We start from the raw sequence: 10,513 nt of genomic DNA, 5'->3' as shown, positions 1-10,513 counted from the left end.
GCACCAAAACCGAGCATGCTAATTAAATGACTTTGAATGTCACATGGGCAAAATATTCAAAAAATAATGTTCAAATAGAGTTTTCAAGGAAAAATAATGTTCGAATAAAAAATAAGTAAATCCGAGTCTAGACTAGGCTATGCCAAAGTACAATCTAAATCCTAAGTCTTAGTTGTCTTATCCATAGAATCGGTCCTAATACTTGGTGTCGTTCTGCAAGTTAAAAGGTTAAACCATATTGAGTCCCTCTTCCTAACATTTAAAAGAAATCAATAAGCACCCATATGTAATTGTCTTCCCTTGCTAAGAATCTACGGCCTCAATACTCTCTCTCACCAATAAAAAGAATATATTATAGTATTTGCAAAATGGAAACAGTCACATTCTGAAAATCATTCCTCCATAGTCGCACAACCCCCAAAGTAAAACTAAGATGTCAATACCATTGGCAAAAAAAAAAAGTTAATTAATGGCCTCAAAGCTTATGATCACATTGGGTCACGACTATCATAGTCCTCTCGAGCCACTGGCTCCTTGAAGTACTCCTAAGTACGGACTAAAAGATTTTCCATGAATGCAACATGACGAACCATGAAAATACCCAAATCGGCATACCGTAAGGCTACCATTGGGGTAAAGCAATACACACTAAGAGGGAAGCCGCACTAATGATTCTAGTCTCGCAAAAAAGAAAATTCGATGTCCCCAACTAACTACTTTGCCAACATTAAGCAAAATGGCGCGTGACAAATGAACACCCAAGGGTTAAAATCTAAATTGTCAACCAACGAAAGTTATGGTCCAATTAGCCTAAGTCTGAAAGTTGCTTGGTCAAGTATTATAGGCTTACGCCACGTCATTATTTTGAGTCTAGGCCACCTCCTTGTATTCATACACGGGTTATAATCAGAAAGATTAATGAAAGTTCGAATCTAAATCACAATTAAATCCCAGAAACTGGAGTCTGGAAAAAAAACAAAAAAATTATTTTTGATGTAATTCTTTCGTTAAAATTCAATAAAGTAAAAACAACATTTTGAATCTACGCTATTTGCACATTTTAAGAAACGACTAAATACGCTTGCAAAGTAAGACAATTTAAAAGGTCCACCCTAGGCCTACTAAAGCTAAAGGTCCACCCTAGGCCTACTAAGGTTAAAGGTCCGCTATAGGCCAACCAAACGAGGCTCACTCAGTCTCGCCTCGTGACTCAAAGACCACAAACATCTACCTTTTAGCCCAAATAAAAAATTTTGAAGGATTTATGTTGGGGAAAAATCCCAAGCAAAAAGAGAAAATAGAAAGAGAAAAGGGAGAGCGAAGAGAGCGAGCCATGAAATACTTAGCCCGTACCTCCCAAAGTGCGAAATTTACCCAAGTAAACGAAGGAAAAGAATTGAGTCAACCAATCCAAATCATGCCACAAAAACTACATAAAGTTCTACGATGTTTACCCTTTCTAATCCTTATGTACTTAGACGCCTTCGCTCTGGGGCCCCTGTTCAGCTTATTTAACCCATCCATGTTCTCATTGCAATAACCCAAGAAACCATTACCTCGACCCTTGTTCTTGAACTTGTTATCAACTGCAAACCACGTACAGCCATTGACACGTGCGTCATACCCATTATTTCCAAAGCCCAAACCTGCTCTTACACCACCATTAATTAGCATAATGACCATATAACTTGTTTGGATACATCCTGTTGATATACCCTTGAGCCGTCCCCATGCTACTCATTGGCCTTGGTTGATGTAAACTCGTGACACTAGCTTGAGGCTGCAAATTGTGAGTCCTAGCAGATATAACCCTCATGCTTGACCAATACCTATACAAATTATCCTATCTCATTCAACCCATCTTTCAAACCGTCTTGAGTCACGAATAAAAAAAGAAGACAAATGAAAAGTACAAAAAAAAAAAAGCTTTGCAAAGCGCACAAAAAAAAGAGAAAATAAGCATTTAAAAAAAAGGAAAAGAAGCGTTTAGCGCACAAAAAAGATTCGAAAATATTTGGCACAAAACGAAAAGGAGCAGCGCAAAAAGGCAGCCCAGAACGCGCTTTCAACGCCCAGACCTGGGCTCCGAAAATAATAGCGCCCAGCCCTGGGCGCCGTTCTTGCTTGTCAACTCCCAATTCCTAAAAGTGTTCGTATATTTTCCTATATACATGCGGAAGAATAACGAACACTTGGGGGGTAGAAGATCATACAAAATACGAAAAATACGCGCGCTCCAAAATTTTCGTACACTTATTTCACCCTATTTCAAACATTACGGTTCCACTCGAACGTACTTGTTTAAAATCGGCATTCTAAGAAACCATTTTCTGGCTAAGAATTACGCAAGACCTGATTCCAAATTAAATCTATTTAAGGCGGATACGTAGGCAATCCATGATTCGGTCCAACCAATTTGCAAAAATGTTAAAACCTATAGAATGGCAAGAATAAAAAATAGAGTCCCTTATTGAAATTTAATTACTTGCAATCCAAGTCGAAAGAAAAGTTTAAGTCAAAAGAAGAATCCAAGTCATCAAGATGCCAAAATGAGCACACATCAAAAAATAATAAGGGCACGTACCCTTGCCAGAAGGAGCACTCACACTCCTAGGCACTTAGCCAAGACTCAAAAGATCGCTTTGCCTCAATTGAATGGGGGCTAGCGCAAGCGTCCATGACCTCTAAAGTACTCGACTTGACCCTCCCTAAAGCGAACTAACTCACTTAAAGACCTTCTTTCACCATCAGACATAGTCGTTCGCTTAAAGACCTTCTTTCACCACTAGACACAGTCATAATCGCCAACAAGTAGTAAAGGCAGTAAGCTTGCAATAAAGAGGATTGTTCTACGGCATCGCCCCATCGTTCCTTCGAACTCAGGGCACCTGTTCATCGTAATTCGAATGCTTGCGAATCCCCTTTGAAAAAATCAGAAATTGTCAATAGCACCTGACACTTAACCAAGGCTCACCCTACTCAGACATATGACACGGGCATCTAAAATCGAAATCTGAAAGCATCCTTAATGAGAAGACATAATAGCAACTAGGGGCTAAATATTGAAATAAAAGAACTAGGGAAAGAACTAAGTATACCTTGACCTTTTGTGCAGACATACACCAAGTAAATCTAAGTCAATTTGAAAACGGTTTATATTCCCGCAATTCTGGAAAAGATGGCCCTAAAAGCCCAAAGCATGTGCCACACGGGCACAAGTAATATCTTGACGCCTGCACCCTGGCTTCCAGCAAATCCTTAGACAACATTCCAAAAATCGTAACAGTATTTTGATTCACTCATGTATTCCTGTACGAACCCTTCTATAAGTCAACCTACTTAGGACACCTCGGATTGTACACAGTAGGACTCGGATTTCAAATAATTTCCAAAGACTTCTTCGAACATAATAAAGAGTCGTTGGTTTAATCCAAGTATGCGTTTATCTCGACGTTGCAAGTGAGTCAAAAAAATTTCTAAATATGATTATGGGTAAAGAAAGGCACCTAGCTTTTGGTCAAGGCACACTTCAACATGTGACTACCTCTACCATGGCAATGTCTCACAATACGACATTTACAAGAGAAGTAGCAAATCACTACTCGAACGTACCTCGCACTAAACGAGTCTGGTTCAAACTATTCATGATCCGTGTCACCATGAATGCATAAAAACGTATAGCACCAAGCCAATCCCGTAGCTACAATTGAGGGCTTGAGAAAAACACTCTAAAAATGCTCGAAATGACGATTTTATCGCAAATTCTCGACGCTAATGCTATACACACGTCATAGGGGCACAATCCTAAGGTCAATCGTGTAAAACGAACCTTAGAATGGCTACAACCCCTCCCAAATTCTAAGCACCACTTAGAATATATAAAGTCACCCCACTAACAAGGGTAACTGAAAATCGCGAGTCACCAAAACTCCGATCAAGCTACTGCACATAACGCTCACCCTATAAAGCGCTCGTTACACAGTCTATGTCGTTCCAAAGCAAAAGCGAAAGAAAAATCAAGGATAAAAAAAAACTGTCAAATTCTGCCCAGAAATCATTTTCAACGCCCAGAGCTGGGCGCCGATATCTTTAACGCCCCCGCCTGGGCGCTGATTCTCTCGGCTTGCCAAATTTGCCCAGGTATAAAAACAAGAAAGAAACATCCATGAATCCTCGTATCGAACGAAGTAATAAGCCGTGCACACCCACGCAGAAGGTGCTACACTTGTTCGAGCACCTGAACGAGGCGTGATGAAGTACTCCAATGCAAAAAATAATAATGATATCCCAACACCTGGAGAAATGTTCTAAGACACGTTGTTAGGCCACACAAGCCTATGTCGCACCTTAAGTTCAACCATCCCACGGTACAAGTCTAAAAAAAAAAGAGTAAGGTATATTGCACTAATGCGGGCACGACCAAGAGCATGTGTAAAAGAGGCAAAGACTACTTATCGCCCAAATTCAAAATGCAAGCCATACGACTTCTACATTAAGGATTAAAAGTAGCAAAATATTACCTACCACGGAAGGGATAGCTCGCACCTACACGAGCGGAACCCCAAGGCATCTTTCTCGAAAGAACCTACAAAAATCGTACGCCAAAAGGAAGCATCCCAACATGCATACTTGGGGGCTCCAAGCTACGAAACGACCATAGCAAAATAAAAAATCTCGAAGCAAATGTTTGAACGATCGAAAGGGCACGATGCTTGAGCCCACTTCATGAATGGGCCTGAACCCTATCAAGCTTCTAAGCAAACTGCTCAAAATCAGTCATTGCTCAAAAAAAAAATGATTCAAGCAAACTGATTAATGGACCGCACGCAACGGCCATTCTATGAACGCTCGTCCGCACATACATGTTGTTCTAAGTATCGAACATTCACTAACGCGTTCAAAAGAAAAAAAATATATACAAGAGCGATCAAAATCTTACGCCTCAAGGTATGTTCCTCGGGCCATATAGACTCGCCCAACTATTGCAATAACTGCACGCCTTAAAAGCGACAGTTCCTTTAAATAAGCGCCCCAAAGCGACAAACACCGTAGTCCACCAATCGGCTACGACTTCTCGAGAAATCATCACGATCACTCAGCTCATTGTGATCTCTAATAAAATTCTACGTTCCAAAAATAAAGAAAAACAAAAGAGAAGAGAATACGTAGAATCCCCAAGTGAAATAAGCGAACGGAAAAGAGGCAGTGTAGACACCTACTTTTGTCCCCATTCCCGAAAGGGAAGGTTCGATGATGAAAACGTAAATCTCCACTTGACAACGCATCTCCTATAAAATAACGAATCTCAATTCCCCTTTTCATTTCACCCGAAACCTGCTATTTATGGAAACCTGCTAAAAATAGTAACTGCCGTAAAGGGTAGTTGCTAAAAGTAGTAAGAATAAAAAGATAGAAACCTGTCAGAATTAGGTGTTGCACTCCAACATAAATCCTTAAAGAGATAGAAATTGTAAAAGGAATTCTATTCCTATCGCAGTTCGATAAAAGAGTTAACGTATTAATTAAACTCATAACGAACCTAGAGTTCGTAAAGGGCCCAGACGCATTCCGTCGTAAATTGATACGCACCAAATAACTCGGATTAAGTCTCTTAATGAACTCCATACTCTAGAGTCCAATCTGACAAAGAATTCTGCCAGACCCTATTTTCAACGCCCAGCCCTGGGCGCCGAAATCTTTGACGCCCAGAGCTGGGCGCCGAAAATACCTGGGACGGATTCTTTTCCTAATCCATTTCGTATTCAAATTCCTGAAAAACTATCTTTCTACGCCACTTTTTCCTATAAATAGACCCCCTAAGTTCGACGTGAAAAGAACACACAACAACACACAATTATATTTTGAGTATTGACTCCAACCCTTAGCCTAAGCCTCTCGCTGCGAAACTGTTCACGCGTTCTGTCACAATCGATCCATAAATCGAATAGAACGTATGCTGTCTCATAATTGAGATTTGTTAAATAAAAAGGAGAAATAGCAAAGTCAAAGTGGTTAGTTTTCTGAGAACCGTGACGCACCTCTCAAGGGTGCGTCGTAATGTGTCCCTTTTCGATTATTTAACTGCTTTCCTCGCCCTTTTTATGAACTATTAAACTAACCTAATCTGATTATTCTATCACGCCTAACAAATATAATATTTTTGGGAAATCGGATTATCATGCTAGGTCCCTTAATGCTATTTAAATCAGATAATCACGATCTAATTAGTATTATATGTTGCATATTGCTAAAATTAATTCAGATTAGTTTAATAGTTAACACATGTCCCTTCAATTATTTATGCTGAGCTAGTAAGGATATCCTGCCTCTGGAGTTATCGACGAGCGAAGTACTCCTCTCGGTAGTTACAGTCCCCCGAACCCTCAATCTCTACCTTGCGGGTGTATGTTGAGAGATCCCCACACCAGGGATCACAAGGGAACCTACGACCGTCGTGGTCAAACATAATTGCACTCCCTTTATGTCACGATAACCGGGTTTTGTCAGTTTTTCTCATTGTCGTTAAAAACTGAATGGCGACTCCTATATTACTAGTCAATTGGGTGTAAACTCACAGGAAATCCAATTACACTTGATTGAATAAAAAGAATCGTCACACCCACGAGGGACGAGGTCACGCATTAGCCTCGTGCTTTTTCGACCCCCTCACAGTGGCGACTCCGCTGGGGATAGTGAAGGAAATACTCGTGCTTGTAGGTAATCAAAATAGCCGAAGGGTGAAACGATCCTACCCCGCGTTTATTTCCCTATCAAGTTGGGACGACCTGAAAATCAGCATATTAATGTGAACGGGCAGAACCGCATAACGAATCTCGGCTCCCTCGGGAGTTGGGACTAAGGATACCTTTTTTTGCCAATAAGGGGGTGCATACGCCGCGCATGTTGCCCACTCGGTACTTGTGCAGGTGGTACACCTATCCCGAACCCAATCGCTCGCTCATTAGGTCCCTCTCGCCTGCATGCCCCCTTGGCTTGCACTTGCGGGTTGGCCTCTTGAGCGAAATTCGTCTGTTGAAGACACTACCTCGACCGGGGCATGTGTTAGATCTACGATAGAAGCGGTATCAAGCCAGGCGCAAATACTACCCATAGAAGCCTATCATAAACTACGTGACATATTTAATTTTCAAATCCATGTTTGTAATGTAGTTATGTGTAGCGAACTATGTGACTATGTTATGATTGTGCGTACAAATAATGTTAGAAAACCAACGACCTTAAAAATTGCCCAAACATTCATAAACCAATTGGCCAAAGAGTTATACCACAATACGTGTTCCGCAAACTCGAACGATCGCCACAAAAATAAGCGACGCTCGGGATGGCCTTTAACGGATCCCACAACGCCGCACAACGCGTAAAGGACGTTATTAGGCAAGCACGCAAAATTAAGTCGCACAAAACAAAGGTAGACGCAAACAGAAAACGAGAACCAGCCAGGGACGCATTTTCAACGCCCCTGGCTGGGCGCCGAAATTTCTCACGCCCATAGATGGGCGCTGAAGTTGCTGCCTGGCCTTTTGGCCAGGCACAGAAGCCTCGGTGCCCACGCATGAAGAAAATACGTAGCAAAAAAAAAACTTTTCGTGAAAAAAAAATTGCTACGAGGGCGTATGAAATAGCACTCGATTCTAGAAGCGACTTATAAAAAAATAAATAACTCTTTGTGTCGTTGTTAGGCCTCCTACGACGACAATGCTCGGCATCAAAACCGAACATGCTAATAATTATGAATGTCACATGGGCAAAGAATTCAAAAAATGATGTTCGAATAAAGACTTCAAGAAAAAAAAATGTTCAAATAAAATAAATAATCCGAGTCTAGACTAGGCTATGCCAAAGTGCAATCTAAATCCTAAGTTGTCTTATCCATAGAATCGGTCCTAATTCTTGGTGTCGTTCTGCAAGTTAAAAGGTTAAACCATATTGAGTCTCCCTTCCTCACATTTAAATCAATAAGCACCCATATGTAGTTGTCATCCCTCGCTAAGAGTCTACGGCCTCAATACTCTCTCTCACCAATAAAAAGAATATATTGTAGTATTTGCAAAATGGAAACGGTCACATTATGAAAATCATTCCCCCATAGTCGCACAACCCCCAAAGTGAACCTAAGGTGTCAATACCATTGGCGAAGAAAAAATTAATGGCCTCAAGGCTTATAATCACATCGGGTCACGACTATCATAGTCATCTCGAGTCACTCGCTCCTTGAAATACTACTAAGTACGGATTAAAAGATTTTCCATGAATGCAACATGACCAATCATGAAAATACCCAAATCGGCATACCATAAGGCTACCATTGGGGTAAAGCAATACACACTAAGAGAGAAGCCGCACTAATGATTCTAGTCTTGCAAAAATAAATATTCGATCTCCCCAATTAACTACCTTGCCAACATTAAGCAAAATGGCGCATGACAAATGAACACCCAAGGGTTAAAATCTAAAGTGTCAACCAACGAAATTTATGGTCCAATTAGCCTAAGTCTGAGAGTCGCTTGGTCAAGTATTATAGGCTTACGCCACGTCATTGTTTTGAGTCTAGGCCACCTCCTTATATTCATACACGGGTTATAATCAGAAAGATTAATGAAAGTTCGAGTCTAAATCACAACTTCCAATTAAATCCCGAAAATTAGAATCTGAAAAGAAGCAAAAAAAATTATTTTCGATGTAATTCTTTCGTTAAATATCAATAAGGTAAAAACAACATTTTGAATCTACGCTATTTGCACATTTTAAGGAACGACTAAATACGCTTGCAAAGTAAGACAATTTAAAGGTCCACCCTAGGCCTACTAAAATTAAAGGTCCACCCTAGGCCTACTAAAATTAAAGGTCCACTATAGGCCTACCAAACGAGGCTAACTCAGTCTCGCCTCGTGACTCAAAGACCACAACCATCTACCTTTTAGCCCAAACAAAAAATTGATTGAAGGATTTATGTTGGGGAGAAATCCCAATCAAAAAGAAAAAAGAGAAAGAGAAAAGGGAGAGCGAAAAGAGCCATGAAATACTTAGCCCGTACCTCCCAAAGTACGAAATCTACCCAAGTAAACGAAGGAAAAGAATTGAGTCAACCAATCCAAATCATAAAATTCTACGATGTCTACCCTTTCCAATCCTTATGCCCTTAGACGCCTTCGCTCTTGGGTCCCTGTTCAGCTCATTTAACCCATCCATGTTCTCATTGCCATAACCCAAGAAACCATTACCTCGACTCTTGTTCTCGAACTTGTTGTCAACCGCAAACCACGCACGGCCATTGACACGCGCGTCATACCCATTATTTCCAAAGCCCAAACCTGTTCTTACACCACCATTAGCATAATGACCATATAACTTGTGTGGATACATCCTGTTGATATGCCCTTGAGCCGTCCTTATGCTACTCATTGGCCTTGATTGATGTAAACTCGTGACACTAGCTTGAGGCTGCAAATTGTGAGCCCTAGCAGATATAATCCTCATGCTTGACCAATACCTATACAAATTATCCTATCTCATTCAACCCATCCTTCAAACCGTCTTGAGTCACGAATAAAAAAGGAAAACAAATAAAAATTACAAAAAAGTAATAACTAATAAAAAAGGAACTTTGCAAAGCGCCTCTAAAGTTAGTCTAAAAAGAAAAAGGAACATTTAGCGCACCAAAAAAGATCCGCCCAGAAGTCATTTTCAGCGCCCAGGGCTGGGGGCCGAAATCTTTAGCGCCCTTGCCTGGGCGCTGAATCTCTCTGCTTGCTAAAATTTGTCCAGAAGTGCTCGTCATTTTATCCGCACATACACGGAAAAATAACGAACACTTGGAGGGGTACAACACGTATTCAGACATACGTACCACCAAAAAATACATGTACTCAAAAAAATATATATAAAACAAATTTTTGGCTTACGGCAAGGCAGCAGATTAAAATAATAATAAACTTCACTTATTCTACCGTTTCAAATAATATGTTTCCACCTCAGAACATACTTGTTTAAAATCGGCATTCTATGAAACCATTTTCTAGGCTAAGAACTACGCAAGACCTGATTCCAAATTAAATCTATTTAAGGCGGATACGTAGGCAATCCATGATTCGGTCCAACCAATTTGCAAAAATATTAAAGCCTATAGAATAACAAGAATAAAAATAGAAGTCCCTTATTGAAATTTAATTACTTGCAACCCAAGTCGAAAGAAAAATTTAAGTCAAAGGAAGAATCCAAGTCACCAAGATGCCAAAATTAATGAGCACACATCGAAAAATAATAAAGGCACGTACCCTTTCCAGAAGGAGCACTCACACTCCTAGGCACTTAGCCAAGACTCAAAAGATCGCTCTGCCTCAATTGAATGGGGGCTAGCGCAAGCGTCCATGACCTCTAAAGTACTTGACTTGACCCTCCCTAAAGCGAACTAACTCACTTAAAGACTTTCTTTCACCACTAGACATAGTCGTTCGCTTAAAGACCTTCTTTCACCACTAGACACAGTCATGAT

The sequence above is a fragment of the Spinacia oleracea genome, chromosome 2, assembly GCF_020520425.1.
Source record: "Spinacia oleracea cultivar Varoflay chromosome 2, BTI_SOV_V1, whole genome shotgun sequence".
Lineage (NCBI taxonomy): Eukaryota > Viridiplantae > Streptophyta > Magnoliopsida > Caryophyllales > Amaranthaceae > Spinacia > Spinacia oleracea.
The sequence above is the reverse complement of the archived record's forward strand: the minus strand, read 5'-3'. Positions refer to the sequence as shown.